This window comes from Pongo abelii, chromosome 19 (assembly GCF_028885655.2).
Source record: "Pongo abelii isolate AG06213 chromosome 19, NHGRI_mPonAbe1-v2.0_pri, whole genome shotgun sequence".
NCBI lineage: Eukaryota > Metazoa > Chordata > Mammalia > Primates > Hominidae > Pongo > Pongo abelii.
Window position 1 is genome coordinate 53,258,037 of NC_072004.2, and position 27,362 is coordinate 53,285,398.

Here is a 27,362-nt window from a genome sequence, read left to right on the forward strand (position 1 = left end):
TTGGGGAGAAACTGGGAAGGACAACAGGAGAAGTGGTGGTCTCATACCATAGTATCACGACCATTTATGTAGCATCTGCATTGTATTACATATCATAAATAATCTAGTAATGGTCTAATGTGTACGAGAGGATGTGCATAGCTTATACGTAATTACTATGCCATGTTATATCGGAGACTTGAGCATCCATGGATTTTGGCATTCTTGGGGACCCTAGAACTAATCCTCCATGGATACCAAGGGATGACTGTATATACTCACTCACGAAGGCTTCTCATTGGAGGAAGGGCCGAGTTCAGGACAGACAGGGACATCATCCCTGGACTACTGTCCATCCATCCATTCATCCATTGGCACCACCCTCTAGGACTGTCCCAACGACAGCCCTAGCAAGTGGAGACAAGAAAAAAGCCTGGCTCAAATGGTACAGCTTTGAGGTCTTGGAAGATGTTGTACCAGTATGAGAATAGGGGATCAGTTTCCTCCAGGATCCAGAAAGCATATTAGGCAGGCTCGGGGTGAGGAAAGGAGCACGGCCTCTCCAGCAGCCCCAGAGGCCTGCAGTAGGATGGGGCTGGGGCTGGGGCTGGGGCTGGCCCTGTTTATCACTTGGACCTCATGAGGGGAAAAGAAAGAACAGGGGGCGGAGGAGGAGCTTGGGGGCAGCTTGTTGCCTAAGGAGAAGGTGCCTCAGGGAAGGGTTATTAGTTTGTTTTCACACTGCTATAAAGAAATACTTGAGACTAGGTGATTTATAAAGGAAAGAGGTTTAATTGACTCCCAATTCAGGGAACCTACAGTCATGGCAGAAGGCGAAGGGGAAGCAGGCACCTTCTCCACAAGGCGGCAGGAGGGAGTGAGTGGAGAACCGGGAAGTGCCACACTTTCAAACCATTAGCTCTCCTGAGAACTCCCTCACTATCAGGGGAGCAGCAGGGGGGAAACTGTCCCCAGATCCTATCCCGTCCCACCAGGTTCCTCCCTTGACACAGGAGGATTACAGTTCCAGATGAGATTTGGGTGGGGACACAGAGCCCAACCTGTGAGGGTCTCAGTCTATCTTGCAGCTCCCCTGGGGCTGAGGCTGAGTACAAATCTGCTGGCCCTGCTCTACAGCACTCGGGGACTCTGCCTGTGTGCCGCCATCTGCTCTTCCTGGGGGTGGTGGTTGCTTCCTCAAGAGGAGGGTGGATCTGCTCTCCTGCCCCCCCTCTCCAGGGCCTTTTGGAGCCCTGGCCACGTCCTCCCCGGGTAAGGGCAGGAAACTGGGCTCCTTGCCTTTCTTGCTGCGTGACAATCCTGGGGTCAGCCATAGGCCCCATCACTGTTCCCGCTTCTAAATGGAGAGTATTTTGGCACATCTTCCTGGCGGAGTCTGGGGCCTCATCCCTGTTATTTATTCTAGCTTGGTAAAGCCAGGTTAAGACATCTGGGCAAGGAGATAGTAGAGTGGCCCCCAGGAAGGGTGGGTGGAGGGTGCTGGCCTTTGGGCTTGCCTGGAGCAGGGTGGGAGGGGGCAAGGTTACCAGGAAGCAGGGCTGTCAGGGCCAAAATCAGGAGGCGGTAATAATGCTGGTGCGGGGACAGGGCTGTGTGGTTGGCTTGGGGTGGGGCATGAGAGCCAAGGTTTGTCAGCACGCAGAGGGGTGGCTGACCCATGGACTAGGGGCTGTGGAACCCAGTGGTTGCCCTTAGTTCCTGGATCCTGGGAGACTTCTGGAGCCTGGGTGTGGGACAGCCTAGGAGTGGAGGTGGGGCAGACAGGGGTAGGGGTGGGAGAGGAGGCCTTGCATGGCAGGGTGCAGGGTAGGAAACCAGCCAGGGGCCAGTTTGCATTGGCGGCTCCCATCCCCATCCCCACCCCCAAGCCCACCTCTACCCCCACCCTGCTGCAGAGTCGGGCCTGGGCTGCTGTCCTCTGCTTTGGCCTCAGCAGATCACACGATGGAAGCTGGCAGCCCCATGGGCAGCACTCGAGCCAGCTGTGACCTGTGGTTTCTATTTCCTGGAGTGTGGGGTGCCCACCCAGGAGAGCACAGGCACACCCCACACCCCTCATTTTGAGGATGCTGGGAGGTGGGGACCAAGGTCCTGCAGCCCTCTGCTTGTGCTGTGAAAGGTAGCCTAGGGGTCCTGTGTCCACTCATCCACGTGGGGCCCCAGGAGCCTGAACAGTGGCAGGCAGAGAGATGAGGAGGGAGAGAGAAGTGGAAAAGAAGGAGAGAGAAAGAGAGATGGGGAGAAGGAGTGAGAGAGAGAGAGAGGAAGAGAGATAAGGAAAGAGACAGAGGAGGCTGAGAGGAAAAGGAGCAAGAGATAGGGAGAGAGACACAAAAGGCAAAGAGAGAGACAGGGAGAGACGAGCATGAGTAGGAGGTCGGGTCACTCTTGATCCCAGTCCCCAGTGAAAACCATAGGTTGCCATCACCTAACTACGCATGCAATAAAGTCTTCTGCCTGCTGCTTACAGCCCAAGAACACCTTCTCCGAGAGAATAAAATCTTTGACCATTGCCCTTTCTCACTGGAGTTTACTTAGGTCTTCTGATGAAGTGTGATGTCTCACCTATTGCCTTCCTGGGCTCAAGGATCTATGAAAAGCCGACGCCTCTTTTGGGGAAGGCTCTGCAGTGCCTTCATCTCACTAGGCTCCCCAGGAAGCTTGCGAACTTGGCTTGAGCCCTAAGCAGCCGAGTATGTGCCGGGCCTCTGCTTCTCTCTTTCAGTAAGAGGGAGAACCAAGAAAGAGACTGAAGCATGATCTGCAGAGAAGGCACTTGTGCAAACACCAGGGGAATGAGGGGCCTCAGTTGTCTTCATTTCTCCTAAAAATACGCATTTCCTTCCAGGCCACCCTAGTGAGGGCATGAAGCACAGCGTGTGTGTGTCTGTGTGTGTGTGCACTTATATGCATGTGTATGTATGTATGTGTGTGTGTGCGTGCAGGTATATACCTGTGAATGTATTTATGTATGTGCATCTGTGTGCATGTGTGTGTGCAAGTATATGCATGTGTATGTATGTGCATGTGTGTGTGTGTGTGTGTGTGTGTTGCAGGGCTTTACAGTGGGCAGGATGTGGGAGGGCAGCTGCAGCTCCAAGCTGCAAGTCTTTCTGATAGAATGGTTAAGATTCCCTGGACCACAGAAAGAGTGTTTTCATTTGCACCTATTTTTATTAGCATTTAAACCTGTATTCTTCATAGCATGTAAAGTTTATGTTGTTTAACTATTCTTAGAAACATTTACACCAGTGGTCCCCAAACTTTTTGGCACCAGATGACAGTTTTCTTGAAGACAACTCTTCCACAGGCCTGGGAGAAGGGGAAGGGATGATGCAGAGATGATTCAAGCCCATTACATTTATTGTGTGCTTTATTTCTATGATTATTTCACTGTAATATATAATGAAATAATTACACAACTCACCATAATATAGAATCAGTGGGAGCCCTGAACTTGTTTTCCTGCAACTACATGGTCCCATCGGGAGGTGATGGGAGACAGTCACAGATCTTCCGGCCTTAGGTTCTCATAAGGAGCACGCAATCTAGATCCTTGGCATGCTGAGTTCACAGTTGGGTTCTATGAGAATGTAACGGCACCACTCATGTGACAGGTGGCAGAGCTCGTGCGGTAATGTGAGGGATGGGGAGCGGCTGTTTCTACAGATGAAGCTTTGCTTGCTGACTGGCTGCTCACCTCCTGCTGGGCAGCCTGGTTCCTAACAGGTGAGGACCCCTGATTTACCCAGTAAGATAAACACATTTTTATGTCAATTGAAATTATTCACCCTGCACCACCCAAAATTACCTTGCATACCTCACCCACCCAAGGGTCCCGTAGCACACTTTGGGAGCTGTAGACAGTAAGCCTGGAGCTCCACTGAGCATTCCATCTCTCCACCATCTGTGGGCTAAGAGGCTGTGTTAGTTTCCTAGGGCTGTTTTACAGTACCACAGACTGGGCACCTTCAACAACAGAATGTTACTGTCTCACAGTACTGGAGGCCATGGGTCCAAGATCAAGGTGTCATCAGGGTGGGTCCCTTCTGAGGCTGTGCAGGAAGGCTCTGTTCCAGGCCTGTCTCTTGAAGTGTGGGTGGCTGTCTTCTCCCTGTGACTCTTGGTTAAGGGTGATTCTGGCGAGGGCTGAGAAGACGACAGCTGGACAGAATGTTGGTAGCATATGGAGGGTGTCGGGCATGGTGTCTCATGCCTGGAATCTTAGCACTTTGGGAGGCCAAGACGGGAGGATTGTTTGAGGATGATAGTTCAAGACCATCCTGGCCAACAGTGGGAGACCCAGTCTCTTTAAAAAATAAAAATACAGAAGGGAAAAGTCATTCAGATGAAGTCTCAGATGGCAATGAAGAACACATTATCGGACATTGGAGGAAAGGTGACGCTTGTCATAATGTGACAAAGAACTTGGCTGAATTGTGCTCATATCCTACTGTTTTCTGGAAGGCAGAACTTGCCAGCGATGAACCTGAAATTTGGTAGAAGAAATATCTAAGCAAAGTATTGAAGGAGCAGCTTCATTCTCTTGTATGTTTCTAGGAAAATGAAAGAAAAGAGGAATGATTTAGAGACAGAACTTATAATCAAAAGGGAAGCAGAACTCAAAAATTTGGGAAATTTTTAGCCTTCTCAGCCTGCCCATATTGAACAGATAAGAAAGTGTGTTTGGGAGAGAACATGAGGGTGTGGGTCAGGAGGCCTGCATGGATCAGGGCTGTGCTCCTCACCAGGACGATGGAAGAGCGACCCTGAAGGCATTGTGTAGATCGCTCAGGCTGCACTCTCATCACAGGCCCATGGTGCCAGGGCACTGACGGCAGTACGGTTTCCAAGGAAGGCCCTGGGGCACCCTGAGGACCTTGGGGCTGCTGCCCAGCACTCCCTGAAGTCACTGGTCCCCACATTCTGGTGTGGCACTGCTTGACTGCTCCAAGTGTTGCTTAATGAGCTCCTGTCCAGAGGGACGTGATGTCACCGCTCCAGAGGACACAGGCAGAAAACCCTTTGGCAGCATCCATGTGGTGCTAATTCTGCAGGTGTACAGATTTTGCTTTTCCCTTATAGAAATGGTGGAGTCAATGAAGAAATTAGCAGGGATGGATGTGGAGCTGACAGCTGAAGAAAGAAACCTCCTGTCTGTTACATATAAGCACGTGATTGGAGCTACAAGAGCCTCCTGGAGAATAATCAGCAGCCTTGAACAGAAAGAAGGAAACAAGGGAGGAGAAGACAAGGGAAAAATGATTGGAAATACTGGCAAATGGTGAGACTGTTGTAGAGCAGTCCCCCCTTATCCACAGTTTGAGTTACCAGTGTGGTACAGTACAATAAGATATTTTGAGAGAAAAAGAGACTATGTTCTTGTAACTTCTATTAGAGTATAATTGTTCTGGTATTAATCTTTTACTGTGCCTAGTTTATAAATTAAACTTTACCATGAGTTTGTATGTATAGAACAAAATATAGTATATATAAGGTTTGGTATTATCCATGGTTTCAGTGTATCCACTGGGGCGTCTCAGAATGGATCCCTCTGAGATAAAAGGGAACTACTGTATTTTCAAGAAAAATGATGAATGTTTTGGGTTAAATTTGTCCCATTCTTTTTTTATTGAAAGACTCAGGTTTTTTTATCCAATGTCATAGTTTTTAATCTTTGGATTTACACAACAGGAATTATCTGGGGGAAGGAGGTTGTTGTTAACTGAGCATGTCCTAATTTTTGCCTTTTATCTTTATGGTTTTAGAAAATGTCTCTGAAAAGGGAGGCTTGTTTCTTTTGAGTGTCTGGCTTAGTTCTCAGGGTATGTCTGTCAGTAATTTGGCCATAGTCATTGGCATTTGAGGTCACAGCCTAGTGCTCACTTGACTGTATATGTAGTACACATTTTATATCTTGGTAGATTTTTGTCTTTTGCTCACGTGGATTAGGGTACAGAATATTCCAGGGCAGAGTTGAATAACTTTTTCTCCTGGAAGCTGCAGCAGTGGGCAAAAGAAGTGAGACCCTGTCCCTAAAAATAAAGTTGTAAGCTGGGGTTGATGTTATCATTACCATGAAATATGTTGGGTCAAAGAATTTCGATGACCAATAGACAAGTTTTGTGTCCCAGAGGAATGAGGAAGTAACTGATACATTGGGAGAAGATGTGAAAAGTTCGAGACTTGATGTCTTAGATGAGGTACAGGCATAAAAAAGGAAAGAAGAAAAGAGAGAGAGAGAAAGAGAAAGAAAAGAAAGAAGAAAGAGAAAGAAAGAAAGAAAAGAAAAGAAAGAAAGAAAAAGAAAGAAAGAAGGAAAGAAAGAAGGGAAGAAGAAAGGGAGAGAGAAAGAGTGTAGATGTCTTGCTGAGTCCCTAAGTAGAAACAAGAAGAGAAAAGAAACTAAAAGAGGAAGCCATGGCCAAGAGTGAAGCATTACAGTGTATGACTTCTAGTATGGAGCAGCGCAGTTAGGGGTATGGACATGTGCAAGTCTTCGAGTAGAAAGCAAAGAACTCTGTTGAGTGGAACGTGGCCACACCATACCTTGGTGTGATCTCAGATATTGGGTAGGTTGGCTGTAGATAGTCATTGAATGTGGGAGAACAGCCTAGAGAGCTATTGAGACAGAAACTGAGAAATAGAATGTAGAATATCGGCTTGTGAGGAGGAAGGGTTGGGAGTAACAGGAGAGCAGTCATTGAGTATGTGAGGAGCTAGGAGAACATAGAAACCTTTCGTCTCCTACAGCAGTCTCTATCTGAAAAGTCATCAGGGAGATAGTTGATTCAGAAAACAGTTTTGCTTAGCTAAGATGAGAATGCTATTACGGAAGAAAGAGCGAGAGAATGTTTTACAGTGGAAAGGAGGTTCCAGGGGCATGAGAGGAACCTAGAAAGGTTCAACAGTAGTGCCATGAGTTCATAGAAAATAGGAAGCAAGTGGCTGGGCACAGTGGCTCACACCTGTAATCCCAGCACTTTGGGAGGCCGAGGTGGGTGGATCACAAGGTTAGGAGATTGAGGCCATCTTGGCTAACACGGTGAAACCCCGTCTCTACTAAACCTACAAAAAAAAAAAAAAAATTAGCCTGGCATGGTGGTAGCACCTGTAGTCCCAGCAACTTGGGAGGCTGAGGCAGAGAATGGCGTGAACCCGGGAGGTGGAGGTTGCAGTGAGCTGAGATTGTGCCATTGCACTCCAGCCTGAGGGACAAAGCAAAACTCTGTCTCAAAAAAAGAAAAAGAAAAAAAAAAGGAAGCAAGTTGGGTATGTGCGTTTAGAGGTGCTGTACATTTTCAGCATTATAAATGAATAGAGATGAGTTGCGATAGTTTTTTTGGTCCATAGATTTTTGGTATCTTAACTAGTTTTGGATCTCTTCCACTAAAAGGATCGCCTGTTGTACATTGTTAGGAATGTAAGTACTGAAGGCAAACTGCCTGGGTTTGAATTTTGTTCTGTCTCTTGCACCCTGCCTGGCTTCAAATCCTAGCTCTGCTTATTAAGTTCTTTTAAGAGGATGATCTTTGAGCAAATGTCTTAGCTTGTTTTCCCAAGTAAATGGACACAATAGTTGCTATCTTGTGAAATAGTCATGTAATTGACCAGCATTTACCAAGTTGCATCAGTGTTTAGATTTAGTCATTGGTGATTCTGCAATTGGACTGTGATGGGGTGTTGGGGTGGGGGTGGTGTGTGTGTGTAGCACTTAATTGCATGCAAAAAGGAAAAGATACTTTTGCTAAGGGAGAGGCAGCTTTTCTCTGCTTTTGTGTCAAAAGTGAAGAAGTGAGTTTGGAGAGGGATACGAATTCTCTGTATTACTAAGTTCTCTTCCACAAAACCAGAGGTAGATAGAAATGTGTAATAATTTACAGAATTTCTAGACTGAAACAATATGATTTTTTAAAATTTATTTTTATTTTTTTCAGGTTGAGACTGAGCTAAAGTTAATCTGTGGCAACATGCTGGATGCACTGGACAAACACTTCATTCCAGCAGCTAACACTGGCAAGTCAAAGGTTTTCTGTTTTGAAATGTAGGGTCTATACTAGAAAGGAAAAGTTAAGATTAAAAGTTGGCCTTTTTAGAATCATGACTTTCTTCTATGTAGGTTTCCAACTTTTATTTAAAAATAATTGTTTAATGTTAGAAGGATAGTCAATGTTGGAATAAAAAGATGGTCAGGCTCTTATAAAAATGCATTAGCTTTTGCTTTACTTATTTATATTCTTTTGCTTTCATGGGACCTATCTCATTCCCCTCCCCCAAATGGCCACACATTTCACAGTACTGGCTGAATGTTTCATGGAGAAATTTTATTTTATGATTAATACACTTGTGCCATTTCTTGGAACCACTTGCTTGTTTAATTCTAGTCTATCAAATGATAATTTTGTTGATATTTAGAGGCTCCTCAGTTAATTTCTGTGGGATTTTTGGTTATATTTAATAAGGAAAATAATAGGAAATGTCTAAGAACAAAAAGAAAGCCAATTATTCCTGAGAGTGTTTAAAATTATTGAAGTACACTTGTTAGTTGTTAGTATAGAACCTACATTTCATAATAGAAAACCTTGGACTTGCCAGTGTTAGCTGCTGGAATGAGGTGTTTGTCCAGTACATCCAGAACATCACCAGAGATTAACTTCAGCTCAGTCTCAACCTGAAAAAATAAAAATAAATTTTAAAAAATCGGATTGTTTCAGTCTAGACATTCTGTAAATTATTACACATTCTATGTACCTCTGATTTTGAGGAAGAGAGCTTAGTATTGAACAGAATTCGTTTCCCTGTCCAAATTCCCTTCTTCTGTTTTGACACAAAAGCAGAGAAAAGCTGCCTCTCAGTTATCAAAAGTATCTTTTCCTTTCTGCATGAAATTAAGTGCTACACACATACACCACCCCCCACCCTAAAACCCCCTCACAGTCTGACTACAGAATCACCAATGACTGAAACTGAACACTGATGCAACTTAGTAAATGCTGGTCAATTACATGACTATTTCACAAGATAGCAACTACTGTGTCTATTTACTTGGGAAAATAGAAGCTAAGACATTTGCTCAAAGATCATCCACTTAAAAGAACTTAATAAGCAAAGCTAGGATTTGAAGCCAGGCAGGATGCAAGGGACAGAACAAAATTCAAACCCAGGCAGTTTGCCTTCAGTACTTAACATTCCTAACAAACGTTCAACAGGCAATCCCTTTAGTGGAAGAAATCCAAAACTAGTTAAGATACCAAAAATCTGTCCACCAAACTAACTATTGCTAGTCATCTCTATTCATTTATAATGCTGAAAACTTACAACATCTCTAAAAGCACATACCCAGTTTGCTTCCTTTTTTGTTGTTGTTTTTTTGAGATGGAGTCTCACTCTGTCACTCAGGCTGGAGTGCAGTGGCAGGACCTCGGCTCACTACAAGCTCCGCCTCCCGGGTGCACACCATTCTCCTGCCTCAGCCTCCCAAGCAGCTGGGACCATAGGCGCCCGCCACCATGCCTGGCTAATTTTTTTGTATTTTTAGTAGAGGCAGGGTTTCACCGTGTCAGCCAGGATGGTCTCAATCTCCTGACCTTGTGATCTACCCATCTCAGCCTCCCAAAGTGCTGGGATTACAGGCGTGAGCCACTGCGCCCGCTACATTTTATGTATTTGGCACACATTGGTTAGCCATTGTACTTGTGATGGATAGTGGGAATGACCAGGGCCCCTCCAGGCAAGGCTTGGAGCAGATGGCCCTCCTTTATGGGCTGGACTCACCAGTGCGGCTGCTTACCTGTGACTAACCACCAAGGCTCAAGGTGATGCTAAGGTGCTGATTTGCTGGAACTCTGAGCTGTGCCTGTGTCTCCTTGGGCTCTGGGAGATTTTTTTCTTTTAGCAGTATTTTATAGAGATATTGTCTAGGTAGAATAAAATGTAGATCCTGGTTTTCTGTTTGAGTTTTGTTTTGTTTTGTTTTGTTGGGAGACAAGTTCTTGCTCTGTCACTGAACCTGGAGTGCAGTGGCACGATCACAGCTCTCACTGTGGCCTAAACCTCCCAGGCTGAAGCAGTCTTCCTGCCTCAGCCTCCCTGTAGCTTGGACTACAGGCATGCACCACCATGTCCCACTGATTTTTTTGATTTTTAGTAGAGACCACGTCTTGCTATGCTGCCCAGGCTGGTCTCGAACTCCTGGGCTCAAGCAATCCTCCTGCCTCAGCCTACCAAATTGCTGAATTACAGGCATCAGCTGCTGCACCCAGCCTCAGCCTGTTTTTAATGGAGGCAAACACCTGTGCAACCACCACCCAGAACCAGATCCAGAACATTTCCAGCCTCTGGAGGACTCCTTCGTGCCCCTCCCAGTCAGTGACCCCCAAGGGTGACACCATTATGGCCTGTTGTTCAACTTGACTCGAATGGAATTCTCACAGCATGTGTCTGTTTGGATCTGTCTTCTTCCGCTCAGTTGGGAGGCCCATTGATGTTTCCTGTGGCCTACCTCCTTATTATTGCTGAGGGCCACACTGTTGTATGAAAACCACAATTCATTTCTCCTTTCTCCTGGTGGTGACCATCTGCATTGTTTCCAGCCTGGGGCTATGATGAGTAAAGCTGTTAAAAACAGACAAATATATTTTCCTTTCTCTTGGGTAATTTTTTAGTAGAAAAGCCAGAACATGGATGTAGATATATGACTGTATTACAACTCACCAAGCAGTTTTTCTTTCTATTTTTTAATTTTTTGAGACAGAGTCTTGCTCTATTGCCCAGGCTGGAGTGCAGTGGCATGAGGACACTTCACTGCAGACTTGGCCTCCTGGGGTTAAGTGAGCCTCCCACCTCAGCCTCCCACAGAGCTGGGACCACAGGTGTGCACCATCACAATCGGCTCACTTGTTTTTTAAATTATATGTAGAGACAGGGTCTTCCTATCTTGCCCAGGCTGGTCTCAAGCCTCCTGGACTCAAGTGATCCTCCCACCTCAGCCTCTCAAAGTGCTGGGATTACAGGTGTGAGCCACCACACCCTGCCTGTTTTTCTAAATTGGATTATTTTACACTCCAGTCTGCTATGAATGAGAGTTCCAGTTGTTCCATATCCCAATCAATTGGCGATTGCCTACAAATGATGTGGCATGATGAAATTGTTCCTGGTGTCCATGGTGTCTGAGAAGACTGCAAAGAATTTCCCTTCCATTCTCTCCTTTCTGTTCCCCCTGTACTGTCTACTCCTTAAATTGGTCAAATTCTACTTGATCCAGGAACATAATGGAGATGGAGAGTGCAGATGACACACATGGCCTCAGTCCATGGGAGCATCTCAAAGGAATTTGTCTGCAAATTGCAGTGCATCTACACAGAGCACAAGAAGGAAGAGAAGTGCAGACTCTTGTATGGCCCAGGGGCACCTTCCATCCCCTCATGCCTGTACGACCTTTACCCACCCGTCCCCTATCATCTCCCTGCTCTGGAGGGTGGATCACGAGGTCAGGAGTTCACCACCAGCCTGGGCAACACCGTGAAAGCCCGTCTCTACTAAAATACAAAAAATTAGCTGGGGGTGGTGGTGTGCGCTTGTAGTCCCAGCTACCTGGGAGGCTGAGGCAGGAGAATTGAACCCTTGAGGCGGAAATTGAACGCTTGAACCCAGGAGGCGGAAGTTGCAGTGAGCCGAGATCATGCCACTGCACTCTAGCCTGGGTGACAAAGTGAGACTCCATCTCAAAAAAAAAAAAAAAAAAAGAAAAGAAAAGAAAAGAAAACAGGTTCTGGCTTAAATGGGGATTTTGTAACTTGCCCTCTCAGAGGCAGATTCCTGATGACTAATGGGATGATTCTTTTTTTTTTTTTGAGACGGAGTTTCGCTCTTGCTGCCCAGGCTAGAGTGCAATGGCGTGATCTTGGCTCACTGCAACCTCTGCCTCCTGGGTTCAAGCGAGATGAGGTTTCTCCATGTTGGTCAGGCTGGTCTTGTGCTCCTGACCTCAGGTGACCCACCCGCCTTGGCCTCCCAAATGGCTTGAACATGGGAGGCAGAGGTTGCAGTGAACTGAGATCATGCCACTGCACTCCAGCCTGGGCGACAAGAGCGAGACTCAGTCTCAAAAAAAAGAAAAAACAAAAATAAATAAAAAATAAAACATCATTGTTATTTTATCAATCTTCAGCAGCTTTTCATTGCCTACAGAATGGAGTCTCAGTTCCTCAGGTTGGCATTCCACAATCTGATCCCAAAATGTGAATCTACACTTAAACCACTCACTACTCAAACTTCATTCTAACCATTGTTCCTGAATGTTCTGTGTGTTATGCCATTCTTGACATCAATACTCCAACCTTTACCTATCTACATTCTGTTCGCTTCATTTTTCCGAGTTCCATCTGTCTTTCAGAGTAGTGTGCTAGCTCTGTGTGTCACACAGAAATGAATTTTACAATGTAGAAATCCTGTACTCATTTGCAGTACAATTTGACAATACATGTCAATAACCATAGGAATGTTCAAATCCTTGGGCTCAGAAATCCCACTCCTGAGAATTTATTCTTTAATAAATGGAAATAGAGGAAAGTTTAAGTCCATTATGATACATGTACTTAATAAAATAGGATACAGCTATTTAAAATTATAACTAGAAGCACTATATAGCTTATGAAAATGCTTGTGAGAAATTAAAGAAAAACAGAGAATAAAATTGTGATTAAATCTGGAAACCTGGAAAGGGAACTAGAGAAACAGTTGATTTGTGAGGTGGTGGGAGGTTACATGATCCCTTTTTCTTTTATTTGGATTCCCTTGATGTCATCCTTTTTTTTTCTTTTTTTTTTTTTTTTTTTTTGATACGCAGTCTCCCTCTGTTGCCCAGGCTGGAGGGGCAGTGGCGTAATCTCAGCTCATGGCAACCTCCACCTCCACTTCCTGGTTTCAAGTGATTCTCTGGCCTCAGACTCCCAAAATGCTGGGATTGCAGGCATGAGCCACTGCGCCCGGCCCCTTGTTCCCTTGTTGCCATCTTAACACTCTTCTTCTGATATATAATTGTGATCTATAATTGCTGTTCTTTGGCACGGTGGCTCACACCTGTAATCCCAACACTTTGGGAGGCCAAGGTGGGCAGATCACCTGAGGTCAGGAGTTTGAGACCAGCCTGACCAACATGGTGAAACCCCTTCTCTACTGAAAATACAAAAATTATTTGGGCATTGTGGCGTGTGCCTGTAGTCTTAGCTACTCGGGAGGCTGAAGCAAAAGAATTGCTTGAACCAGGGAGGTGGAGGTTTCAGTGAGCTGAGATCATGCCACTGCACTCCAGCCTGAGTGACACAGCAGACTCAGTCTCAAAAATAAATAAATAAATAAATAAATAAATAAATAAATAAATAATAAAAAATTGCTTTAAAGAATAATGTAGATTTCTTATTTAAAATATCTGATCAGACCCATGAATTGAATCTTTCTCCTCATAAGAGTTCTTAGCATTGGCTGGGCGTGGTGGCTCAGGCCTGTAATCCCAGGACTTTGGGAGGCCAAGGCAGGCAGATCACCTGAGGTCAGGAGTTTGAAGCCAGCCTGGACAACATGGTGAAACCCTATCTCTACTAAAAACACAAAAATTAGCCAGGCGTGGTGGCGTGTGCCTGTAATCCCAGGTACTTGGGAGGCTGAGGCAAGAGAATCACTTGAACCCAGGAGGTGGAGGTTGCAGTGAGCCGAGATCACACCACTGCATTCCAGCCCAGGCAAGAGAGTGAGACTCTGTCTCAAAAAAAAAAAAAAAAGAGTTCTTAGAGTTTAGCAAGGTTGCAAGATACAAGGTCAATATACAAAAATTAATTCTATTCCTATGTACTTGCAATGAAATTTTAACTGAAAAATTAATTGAAATTTTATAAAGTACCATGTACAATACCACCCCAAATTAAAATAGGGATAAATATAACAAAAATGGGCAATATTTTTTGCAAAAAACTATAAAACACTGATCACAGAAATTAACAAGACCAAAATCAATGGAAAGATATGCCATGTTCAAAGACTGGAAGATTCATTATTCACATTTAAATTGATCTATAGGTTCAGTGCAATTCCAATTCAAATCTTAGTGGGCTTTTTTGGTAGAAATTGATAAGCTGATTTAAGAATTTATATGGAAAAGCAAAGTACCTGGAATAGCTAAAACAATTTTGATTAAAAAAGAACAAAGTTGAAGGACTCACACTACTTGATCACAAGACTTACTATAAAGCTGGACAGTGATCAAGACAGTGTGGTATTGATATAAGGGTAGATATAGATCCATGGAACAGAATTGGGAATCCAGGAATAGACCCACACATCTATGGTCCTTCTTTTTTTTTTTTTTTTTCTGAGACAGGGCCTTGCTGTTTTACCTATGGTGGAGTGCAGTGGTGTGATCTCGGTTCACTGCAACCTTCACCTCCTGGGTTCAAGTGATTCTCCTGCCTCAGACTCCTGAGTGGCTGGGATTACAGGCACCCACAACCATGCCTGACTAATTTTTGTTTTTTTTTCAGTAGAAACGGGATTTCACCATGTTGGCCAGTTTGGTCTCCAACTCCTGACTTTAAGTAATCCGCCCACCTTGGGCTCCGAAGTGCTGGGATTACAGGCTTGAGCCACCATGCTCCACCTGGTCTATTGCTTTTTAACAAGCTGCCAAAATAATTCAATAGGAAAAAGATAGTCTCTTCAACAAATGGTTCTGGAATATTCAACATCTACCTGCAAAAACAAACAGACAAAGAAAAACTGATTCTTTTCCACATTTTAAAAATTAGCCCCAAATTTACGATTTTTAGGGAATAGATTATAGGCCGAAATGTAAACTCTAAAACATCTAGTAGACAGTCTTGTGACCTTGGGGTAGGGAAAGATTTTATAGATAGGCTGTAAAAAGTATAAATCAGGAACTTTTTTTTTTGAGACGGAGTCTCAAAATTAACAAAATTTCTAACATTGTTAGAAAATAAAAAGACAAGCCAAAAGATAACAGAGCAAACTGGGAGAAAAAACTTGCAAAGCTATAGCTGATCAAGGATATATAAACAACACTTTACCCATATATTTACCCATAATATACAAATAATGTTTTCTTTTTTTTGAGACAGAGTCTCACTCTGTTCCCCAGGCTGGAGTGCAGTGGCATGATCTCAGGTTGCTGCAACCTCTGCCTCCAGGGTTCAAGCAATTCTCTGCCTCAGCCTCCCGAGTAGCTGAGATTACAGGCTCCCGCCACCACGCCTGGTTAATTTTTGTATTTTTTCATAGAGACAGAGCTTCACCGTCTTGGCTAGGCTGGTCTTGAATTCCTGACCTCGTGATCCACCTGCCTCAGCCTCCCAAAGTGCTGGGATTACAGGCAGGAGCCACCTCACCTGGCCAACATTTTCAATTCAATAGATTAAAAAAAGGCAACCCCCACCCCACTCAATGGACAAAAGAGTTGAAAGGACACTTTGCAAAATAAGAGAAACAAGTGTTTAACAAATATATAAGAAGCTGCCTTTCACCATAATTTACTAGGTAAAGGCAAATTTAAGCCACACTATAGTGACACACCTACTAGAATGGCTAAAAAGTTTTGAAACTGACAATACCAAGTCCTGGGGAGGATGTAGAGCAACTGGAACACTTAGACATTGCTGATGGGAAAGCAAATAGTATATTCTCTTTGGAAGACAGTGTGGCATCTCCTTCGGAAGTTGGGCATACATTTTCCATACAACTCAGCAATCCTACTCCAAGGTGTTTTCCCAAAATAAATGAAAGCGTATTTCTATACAAAGAACTGCTAACAAATGTATACCAGATTTATTTATAACCACCCCAAACTGGAAACAATCCAAATGTCTATCAACTAAGGATGGATAAACAAATTGTAACACATCCATGCAATGAAATGCTACATGGCGATAAAAAGGAATGAACTACCAATACATTCAATGACATACATAAATCTCAAAACATCATGGTAAGTGATTGAAGTCACACTCAAAAGGCTATATGTAATATTCTTTCATTTATTTGACATTCTGGAAAATCAAAACCAAAGGGACAGAAACAAGATTAATGATTGCCAGAAAATGGAAGTGAGGATATGGGATTGGGTACAAAGGAGCCTGAGAGAACTTTTGGGGGTGATGGATATGTTCCATATCTTGATTGTGGTGGTGGCTATGTGACGCTGTACATTTTTGAAAACTCATTAAAACATACTCTGAAAAAGAGTACACTTTAACTCCATGTAAATTATGTCCCCATAAATCTGATTCCAAAATTGAATTCTGCATACTGACAGCATTGGCATTACCTGCGATGTTGTAAGAAATGCTGAACCACAAACTCCATCTGCATGCAGACCTTGTGTTGTAGGTCAGGTTCCTCAGGAAACAGGCCCTGAGATTCTGAAATCTGCATATAAGAGGTTTATTAAGGGGAGATCTTAGAGGGAACAGAAGTAGGATTGAGTCGATCTGCAATGCAATTCGACAGAAGCCTCAGCTGAGCCTTACAGGGACCTCTGGAGCTGGAATTACCTTCAGGGTGGGCCCTCTCATCAAGCAGTCATTGGATGTGACTGCCCCCAAGATGTGACCTTGGTTGGGCAAGGTGGTTCTCTTTAGCTGAAAGAAATTTCCAGAGAATGACTCAGCTGAGAACCGTCAACTGCCAACACTCCCAGCAGCTGGGTAAATGAGGGCCTCCATCCTGAAAAGAGAATCTGGGCAACTCACCACAGCACCCACTACAGTGCACTCCTTGCACATTTTGAGTCCACTTGTTTCATAGAATAAGTTCACTCCATCTTGGAAGAGCTCCTTCAGTGTTCTTATTGGTCTCTTTTCCTAAGGAAACTTGTAAAGACAGTGGGATGAACCACATCCTTGCCCCCACCAATACCACAGCTGGTGTCAAGGTCACAATCAATACTCATCATCTTCCTTCTCTACTGCCCATTCCTGATTACCTCCACCCTCAACCAGCACCTCTTCTGGTCTAACTGGCCTATCTGAGAGATGGACCCTGATCCTTTTCCATGAGCAGTAGGAGTCCCTGATTATTATATCTTTCTTTCTCCAACTGTAATGCTGCATTTGTCCATTACTGTCAAGATTGAGCAGGGGATGCCAGGTGCAGTGGCTCACACCTTTAATCCCAGCACTTTGGGAGGCCAAGGTGGGTGGATCACTTGAGATCGGGATTTCAAGACTAACCTGGCCAACATGGTGAAACTCCGTCTCTACAAAAAATACAAAAATTAGCCAGGTGTGGAGGCAGATGCCTGTAATCCCAGCTACTTGAGAGGCTGAGGCAGGAGAATTGCTTGAACCTGGCGGATGGAGGTTGCAGTGGGCCAAGATCATGCCACTGCACTCCAGCCTGGACGACAGAGTGAGACTCTGTCTCAAAAAAAAGATTGACAGGGGAATATCAAGAGAAACCCCAGTGGATTACTTGGGTGCCAGACTTACTCTTCCCTGCCTCCATCATGTGACAGCAGTCCTATCTCCTCCTGATGAGGGCAATTCCTCCTGACAGGATGATGACTCATTTCCTTGCCTGCTGGTATCCTGGTATAAAGTACCTAATGTGACTGACAGTTTACTAGAACTCTTGTGTCCCCTGGTGGAAATATTTTCCCTCTGGGAATGAAGACTTCTAGAGCCACAGAACCTAGAAGCACAAATTCCCTAAGTGAGCTATTGGGAGGGATGATAAACAGCCACTCCTACTTCTACCCTTTGGTTCCCAGACTCACATATTCTACCGTTTTAGGGACACGGCACTATATAACGGGCACTGATTTAGGGTATATACTGCATTCTGTAGGATGCCATCTATTAACTCTAAGCTGGTGTCTCAGCTGGCTTTCAAAGGCCATCCCATTACTGTCAGGCCAGATGTCTCCGGGTAGCATGGAATACGATAGGACCTATGGATCCCATGGTAAAGTGTCCTACTGACATACCTCCTTTACTGTTTAGTGGATCCCTTGAGCCAATACAATGTTTTACAGGTTCCCATCATGGTGGGCAAAGCACTATAAACCCTTGGGCAGTGGTGCTGGATGAGGCAACAGAAGTAAGAAAGGAAAATCTAGCCAGGCGAGGTGGCTCACGCCTGTAATCTCAGCACTTTGGGAGACCAAGGTGGGTGGATCACCTGAGGTCAGGAGTTAGAGACCACCCTGACCAATATGGTGAAACTCCATCTTTACTAAAAATACAAAAAAAAAAAAAAAATTGGCCAGGCGTGGTGGCATGCACCTGTAGTCCCAGCAACTTGGGAGGCTGAGACAGGAGAATTTCTTGAACCCGGGAGGCGGAGGTTGCAATGAGCTGAGACTGTGCCACTGCACTCCAGCCTGGGCAACAGAGAGGACCCCATCTCAAAAAAAAAAGAAAAAACAAAAAGAAAGAAAGGAAAATCAATATCCAAGATATATGTTGATTGCCAAGAAGACAAGTCATTGCCCCTTTTAGGATAGTAGGGGCAATCAATAATGTGGTTGCTTGGTCTCCTTAAGGCATAATGTGATATCAAGGGCTTACTGTTGGTCTCTGTTGCTTGCAGACCGAACATTCAGCACTAGCATAAGTTACAGCAGCCTTTATAAATGACGTTGGGCCCTTGAGTAGCTTCTATCCTTTCCAATGTGGATACTCACTACTGTGGACTAAATGTTTATTTTCCCCCAAAATGTATATGTAGGAGCCCTAGCCCCCAGTATGGCTGTATTTGGAGATGGGGCCTCTAAGGAAGTAATTAAGGTTAAGTGAACTCATAATGGTGGTGCCCTGATCCAAAAGGATTAGTGCCCTTATAAGAGACATGGAGAGCACTTTTCTTGCATGTGCCCGCCCTCCCCTCCACCTCCCATGCACTGAAGAAAGGGCAAGTGCCTACACAGGATGAAGGCAGCCATCTGCAACCAGACACCAACCCTGCTGGCAGTTTGATTTTTGGACTTTCTCCAGAACTGTGAGAAAACAAATTTCTGTTGTTTAAGCCACATTTTTTGTGGTATTTTGCTGTAGCCTAAGTGGATTAATAAACTCCATTTATGAGCACACTGTGCCAGCCCTGTGGTGACTGGTAGCAGCTGGCTGGGTCATTCTGCCTAGTGCACTCCTGTTGTTCAGTGCCTCTCCCACGGTGGCTGCTGGGAACAGGCATTAGCATGTGATGCAAAGATCTTCACATTTCATGCCCGTTCCTGTAGATCTGTGGATCTATATCACCCCATACCCCCAGGCCTCCCATATTCTAATATTTCTCCTCCCAGGCCTCTGAGCAACCAATGAAGCCATTCACTACTGCCATGAGCTCATATATACTTTTGCCTTGAGCCATGTGTCTCTCTCTACACAAAGCAGATGATCAGCACACTCCCCAAATCTCTAAACATTGGGAGGATTTCCTGTCACTCCTTATTTCAGGGCTAGTCCTGAGAGGGACTGTAGTTAGCAGAGTTTGTTTTCAGCTTGTAACCACATTAGAATATAACTTGAACCATCCATGAACCAGTCTCAGTATTGTTCCTCCTCGGCCAGCAGGGTAGCTCGTGTCTGTAATCCCAACACTGAGGGAGGCTGACATGGGCAGATCACCTGAGGTCAAGACCAGCCTGGCCAATATGGCAAAACCCGGTCCCCACAAAAATACAAAAATTAGCCAGGTGTGGTGGTGCGTGCCTGTTATTGGGGCTGGCATAAACCTCACATGATGTTTTTTTTTTTTTTTTTTTTTTTTTTTTTTGAGATTGAGTCTCATTCTGTCACCCAGGTTGGAGTGCAGTGGTGCAATCTTGGCTCACTGCAAGCTCCGCCTCCTGGGTTCACAGCGTTCTCCCGCCTCAGCCTCCCAAGCAGCTGGGATTAGTTGCCCAGCACCATGCCCAGCTAATTTTTTTGTATTTTTAGTAGAGGCGGGCTTTCACCGTGTTAGCCATGATGGTCTGAATCTCCTGACCTCGTGATCCGCCTGCCTCAGCCTCCCAAAGTGTTGAGATTACAGGTGTGAGCCACCGTGCCTGGCCAATGCATTTTCTTTTTTTTTTTTTTGAGACAGAGTCTTGCTCTGTCACCCAGGCTGGGATGCAGTGACACCATCTCTGCTCACTGCAACCTCCGCCTCCGGGGTTCAAACCATTCTGTCTCAGCCTCCCAAGTAGCTGAGATTACAGGTGTGTGCCACCACACCCGACTAATTTTTGTGTTTTCAGTAGAGATGAGGTTTCGCTATGTTGGCCAGGCTGATCTCGCCTCTAAAACCATATGATATAATGGGTCGCATGGCCCAAGAAGCAGGACTGCTCGTACTGTAACCTGAAACCACTATGGAGCCCTTTCCTGCCCTAGGCCTCACACAATGCTGGTAGATTTCCATGTCACTTGGTAAGGTTTAAAGCAGTGTTCCTAAGTAGGTAATATGCGCCACCAGAGCCCAAAGAGGCCTGGTAGGCACTATGCTTGCTTCTTAGTGGTGGGAAGTGCAAGATGGAATAACTTGACCTTTACTTTGGAAGGAGATATCCTAGTATGCTTGAAGCCACTAAAACTTCACTACTGTGGCAGGCCCCTGAATCTTTATAGAACCCTCTGGAACACATGTCTTATCCAGGCCTCCAACAAGTATTTGTATTTCTTGCTCATCTGGTCCAAATAACATCATGTCATTGATATAGTGGGCCAATGTAATATTCTGGGGTGTTCAGATGGTCAAGGTCCTTTCAGAATTTATTTCTACAGAATGCAAGAGAGTTAACACAACCCCAGGGCAAGACTGTAAATCTACACTGTTGTCCATCCCACATGAATGTGAACTTCTTCCAGTTAGAAATGGATAAGAATGCGGCCGGGTGCGGTGGCTCACACCTGTAATCCTAGCACCTTGCGGGGCTGAGGTGGGTGGATCGCCTGAGGTCAGGAGTTCAAGACCAGCCTGGCCAACATGACAAAACCCCGTCTCTAGTAAAAATACAAAAATTAGTGGGGCATGGTAGCAGGCACTACAATTCTACTTACTCAGGAGGCTGAGGCAGGAGAATCACTTGAACCCAAGTGGTGGAGGTTGCAGTGAGCCGAGATCACACCACTTCACTCCAGCCTGGGCAAAAGAGCAAAAGCAAGACTCCATCTCAAAAAAAAAAAAAAAAAGAATGCATTGGCCAGATTAATGGCTAATACCACACACCTAAAGCCATGTTAATCTGCTCTAACAAAAATACCATTTGTAACCCAGCAAGCACAACTGGGGATACTCCTTGGGTGAGTTTGCCACATCCTTCAGGAACTGAAGTTCCTACATTTCTAGCATTTCTACTTCACTTACAAAGGACCATTGCATTCTGGTTAAGGTCAGAATTAAGTGGGGAAAACATTACTCCTGCATTCGTGAAGTCTTCAAAGGTGGTTTTAATCTCTGCTGTTCCCTGGACTGTAATATTGTTTTTTAGTTACTCTCTTGGATGGAACAGGAGGGAGTAGTTTCAGAGGTTTCTACTTAGCCTTCTCCACTATGATAGCCCTAATTTTACAGTCTAAAAAAGAACTTTTGGGAGAAGCAATCTGATCCGGATTCTGAGTATCCCTGAACATTCCTGCTAATATGCTGGGAAGACAAGACTTTGACTTCTCTCTACTTAGCAGATTTCTCAGGGTTGAACACACAGCAATGAACCTTGAGAGATGAGCTAACATCTCCTTCTAGGACAAAGAGTAGACTTGCATACTGCTTATAAAAATAGTGGATTCCTGGCCGGGCACGGTAGCTCACACCTGTAATCTCAGCACTTTGGGAGGCCGAGGCTGGCAGATCACGAGGTTAGGAGTTTGAGACCAGCCTGACCAACACGGTGAAACTCCGTCTCTACTAAAAATACAAAAATTAGCTGGGCGTGGTGGTGGGTGCCTGTAATCCCAGCTACTCAGGAGGCTGAGGCAGGAGAATTGCTTGAACCTGGGAGGCGGAGTTTGCAGTGAGCCGAGACTGAGCCACTGCACTCCAGCCTGGGTGACAGAGGGAGACTCTGTCTCAAAAAAAAAAAAAAAAAAAGTGGATTCCCATAAAAAGGAATGTGATCATTTCCTTTGCAGGAACATGGATGGAGCTGGAAACCGTTATCTCAGCAAACTAACGCGGGAACAGAAAACCAAACATCGCATGCTCTCATTTCTAAGTGGGGGCTGAATAATGAGAACACATGGAAACATGGTGGGGAACAACACACACTGGGGCCTGTTGGAGGGGGTTTTAGGGAGGGAGAGCATCAGGAAAAACAGCTAATTAATGCTGGGCTTAATACCTGGGTGATAGGTTGATCTGGGCAACAAACCACCATGGCACACGTTTCCCTTTGTAACAAACCTGCACATCCTGTGCATGTACCCTGGAACTTAAAACAAAAGTTGGAGGAAAAAAATGGTGGATTCCCTAAACTCAGTGATTGTTCTCCTGTAACACAACCCACTCTATGTATAGGCATCAATCTGGATCCTCTGCATCACCTCTATGGGAACTGGGGGCAAGAGGAACGGATGCACACATGATGCTGATACTGCTTGCTGTGGTCTGATAAAGTCCTTTGTCTCTGACCCAAGAGTCTCATATTCAACCAGCAAACATGAAACAATAACAGGCTAATGGCTTATATGGAGGGTAAAATCCTAGTCCCTGACAGCAATGATGGGGAGCAGAGGTGGTTCTTCCAACTCCCAAGTATTTCCATGTCATATTACATTGGCATTATACATCTGGAGACAGAAAATCAGGTGGGTCTTTGGACCCACTGTGAACTAGACCTGGGTCAAAGGCTCCATTTATTACCTAGCCCCAATATACTCCCACTTTAACAGGGAGACCACAGTGAAGCTTTGGGTCTCCAGGCATCAGTGTTAACTCAGGCCTTATATCCAACAGCCCTCAAAATGGTTGGGAATTACCCTTTCCTGAGGAAATGGCCATTGGTTTCTTTGGAGAAGGATTGGGGGAATCACGATCATATACATTTGCTGTGGCACTTCTTCCTGGAAACCTACTATCTCCTTCAGTCAAGTTCTGGGTTCTGGGTTATTGAAGTGACTGCCCTCAAACTCCTAATCACCCATCTTTGATTTCTTCTGGTTGTACATATTGAACAACTGGGTTTTTGGCTGCTCCATTGATCTTGCCCCTGGGAATATAATGTTCTTTTTTGTTTCCATCTGGCACTTTTATTGTTTCACTTTTTCTGTTTGATTCATTTGAGTGATTTGGGGGTGTGATATGAACCATGGCTCCAGTTTATTCCTGATGGCTTTCCAATTGCTCCACCATCACCTGATTCCATCACTGGATTTATTCTTTTATTGAATAGTACATCCTTTCCCTACTGATTTGAAATGGCATTTTGGTTAAAAGCTAAAATTAATTTTTTTTTTGAGATGGAGTCTCGCTCTATCACCAGGTTGGAGTGCAGTGACATGATCTTGACTCACTGCAGCCTCCGCCTCCCAGGTTCAAGTGATTCTCCTACCTCAGCCTCCAGAGTAGCTGGGATTACAGGCATGTGCCACCACACCCAGCTAATTTTTGTATTTTTAATAGAGACAGGGTTCCACCATGTTGGCCAGGATGGTTTTGATCTCTTGACCTCATGATCTGCCTGCCTTGGCCTCCCAAAGTGTTGGGATTACAGGTGTGAGCCACCACACCCGGCCAAAACTTCATATTCTTATTAATTTTCTCCATAGTTCTCCTTGGATCAGGTCCTCCCTGGTGTCACTCATTATGCTAATTGTGCCCAGCTTGCATCTGAGGGTTAAATGCTGTCTCTTGGGATCCTACCCGTTACTCTCAGGGATCCCAGTTCTGTGGCAGCATTTGCTACCATGAACACTGACCCATATGTAACAGCCACAGTGAGTTTCCCAACATGCCAGTGCCCCTCAGTCAGCGCATTCCTTATTGCTTTGTAAATACAGTGCCCTTAGACCCTCCCATGGCCCATGATAGTTCTAGCATTTCTACTCCACTTACAATGGACCATTGATTTTTCCAAACTTTGAGAGGCAACCGAGCAGCTTAATAGCACCATCTCCTGGGATCTTCAATAGTTGTTAAATCTTGTATCATGGGATATTGGCCCCACATCGATAGACTCTGTTATCCAACTTTATTCAGTGCTCCTTGATCCACCACCCTCAAGATATAGTGCCAGATGTACTTTCCTGGCTCTTGCTGGAATCTGTGATCTAGGTCTTGCAGTTCCTTTGGCATACACTGGAGCTGAACGTGATAGAGAACCCAACCTTCTTTGGAACTTTGCTGCTCTTATAATGAAGGCCCGCTCGTGTTCCTCAGCCTTTTCTGCTCTCCCATTGCAGGTGATGAGTCTCTATATGCTGCCAAGGAGGGCCTCTGGTTTTCACACTTCAACTTACAGGCGATTAATGACCCTCAGCCTTTCATGTCTTTCTCCAATGCAGCAAGAGCCAGAAGAAACAGCCATCCAATTCTCAAGTCCTTATATTAATATAATTACTATTGCCCTTGAGACTCTCAAATTCTTCTCCAGTCTGTTCTCTTCCATCAGTTTCCCATTCCAGTTCCCTGCTGTTGGAGGTTTTTTGTTGTTGTTTTGGTTTGGTTTGGTTTTCTTGTCTCTTTGAGACAGTCTTGCTCTGTTGTCCAGGCTGGAGTACAGTGGCAGCATCTCAGCTCAATGTAACCTCTGCTTCCCAAGCTCAAGTGATCCACCTCAGCCTCCCAAGTAGCTGGGACTACAGGTGTGTGCCACCATGTCTGGCTAATTTTTTTTTTTTTTTTTGCAACGGAGTTTTGCTCTTGTTGCCCAGACTGGAGTGCAGTGGTACAATCTTGGCTCACTGCAACCTCCAACTTCTGGTTTCAATCAATTCTTCTGCCTCAGCCTCCCGAGTAGCTGGGATTACAGGCATGCACCACCATACCTGGCTAATTTTTGTATTTTTAGTAGAGATGGGCTTTCACCATGTTGGCCAGTCTGGTCTCGAACTCTCGACCTTGTGATCCACCCACCTCGGCCTCCCAAAGTGCTGGGATTATAAGCATGAGCCACTGTGCCTGGAAATTTTTTCTTTTCTTTTTTTTTTTTTTTGGTAGAGATGGGGTTTTGCTATGTTGTCCAGGCTGGTCTTGAACTCCTGAGCACAAGCAATCCACCGGCCTTGGCCTCCTAAAGTGCTGGGATTACAGGCATGAGCTACTGCACCTGGCCGGAAGTTTTAATAATCACGCTACAACCTCTTGCCATGGGTTTTATCAGGTGTGTATTGTAAGCTGGCTGTTGGGTGAAACAGCTGCATAATCCCATTTTAGAATCTGCTTCTCATGATAACTCCTGATACCAACTGTCATAAATTAGGTTCCCTGGGAAACAGACTCTGAGTCTGAGATCTACTGAGTCACGTGGGAAATTTATTTGGGAGTGCTTTAGGAACAGGGTTGCCAGATAAAATATAGCATGCCAAGTTAAGTTTGTATTACAGATAAAGAGTGCAATATTTGGGACATGTTTATATTAAAAGTTATTCTTGTTTGTCTGAAATTCAAATTTCACTGGGCGTTTGGTGTTTATATTTGCCAAATCTGGCAACTTCTGTCTAAAGAACAACACCTATGAGAAGTGAGGAAGGCAAGCTTGTGGAGGGGGAGATGTTGAAGCAGTTGGAGGAGAGGCTTCAGCTGAGTCTGTGGTGAGGTCTATAGGTTGGAGAGCCCTTCAAAGCTGCCCTGGGCCAGGCGCAGTGACTTACACCTGTAATCCCAGCACTTTGGGAGGCCGAGGCGACAGATCACCTGATGTCAGAAGTCCAAGACCAGCCTGGCCAACACGGTGAAACCCCATCTCTACTAAAAATACAAAAATTAGCTGGGCATCGTGGTGGGTGCCGGTAGTCCCAGCTACTCAGGAGGCTGAAGCAGGAGAATCACTTGAACCCAGGAGGCGGAGGTTGCAGTAAGATGAGATCATGCCACACTGCACTCCAGTCTGGCAACAGAGTAAGACCCTATCTTGAAAAAAAAAATTAAAATTAAAACAAATAATAAAGCTGCCCTGCCTTGAGGAAGGGGGGCTAGGACTTCATTTCCGCACATCAACCAGCCATTGAATGGAGGCTGCCTCATATCAGGGAACATGATATTGCCTGAGATAGCTCTCTTCTTAGAGAGGTATTCATCTGAGGGCTTTCATCTGCCAACACCCCCAGCAGACTGGGGAATGATTGCCTCAGTCCCAATATGGGGAAATCCCGATCTGACCATTGCATCAGTACACCTACTGAACCAGAATCTGCATTTTAACAACATCTCCATGTGATGTTTATGCACATTAAAGTTTCAGAAGCATTGGTTTAAGGCTGATTCTCCAACTTCTGTGTGCATCAGAATCGCCTGGAGGGCTTAAGCCTCAGCTTTCTGAGCCCCAACCCTGGAGTTGCTGATTCTGTAGGTCTAGAGTAAAGTCCAAGGATCTGCATTTTTTAAAAATTCCTGGCCGGGCTCGGTGGCTCACGCTTTAATCCCAGCACTTTAGGAAGCTGAGGTAGGTGGATCACTTGAGATCAGGAGTTCGAGACAGCCTGGCCAACATGGTGAAACCCCGTCTCTACTAAAAATACAAAAATTCACCGGGTGTGGTGGTGCATACCTGTAATCCCAGCTACTTGGGAGGCTGAGGCAGGAGAATCACTTGAACCTGGGAGGCAGAGGTTGCAGTAAGCCAAGATCACACCATTGCACTCCAGCCTGGGCAACAGAACCAGACTCCATCTCAAAAAAAAAAAAAAAATCCTCAAGTGATACTGAGCTGCTGCTGGTTCACATATTACAATTGAAGAACGACTGGCTCCAAATATACAGACATCTAATACCTTATAACCTGGAGGCAGGTGGCTACTGCAGCTGGTTCAGCTCCTCTACAACGCCATCAAGGACACAGGCTTTTCCTTTATGCTCTGCCATCATTAGCATATTAGCCCTTTGTCTTTCTGCTGGTCATTTCTGGTTTCAAGATGGCTGCCATAGCTCCGGTTTTCACATCGTGGTCAAGGCATGAGGGACGGCAACAGGCGAGCACCAGCTGTGAATTATTTCTTTTATGAAGAAACAAAAGTATTTTTGGAAGTCCCTCACTCCTGCAGATTCTTTTTTTAATTTCATCAATCCATATCGTTTTAATTGTTTCAGAAGCATGTGTGATATATTCACAAAGTTAATTTAGAGAGGACAAGACCAACCCATATCTTCACTAAAAACTCTCAAAAACTCCGAAAAATACCCTTCACAACTGCCACTCATTCCTAGGAAAGGAAAGGAAA

The 27,362-nt window shown here is 45.0% G+C and overlaps 1 long non-coding RNA gene across 1 annotated transcript; it reads right to left on the reverse strand.

Annotated features, from left to right (window-relative positions):
• Positions 1–2,958: 2,958 nt before the first annotated feature.
• Positions 2,959–27,139, reverse strand: LOC129051383 (uncharacterized). Its single transcript, XR_008515572.2, has 8 exons — positions 26,916–27,139; positions 16,331–16,431; positions 15,613–15,755; positions 14,391–14,742; positions 9,791–10,614; positions 8,565–8,671; positions 4,749–5,216; positions 2,959–4,489 (listed from the first exon to the last, which is right to left on the reverse strand). It is a non-coding gene; the product is annotated as an uncharacterized LOC129051383 (long non-coding RNA).
• Between the last annotated feature and the right edge of the window lie 223 nt (positions 27,140–27,362).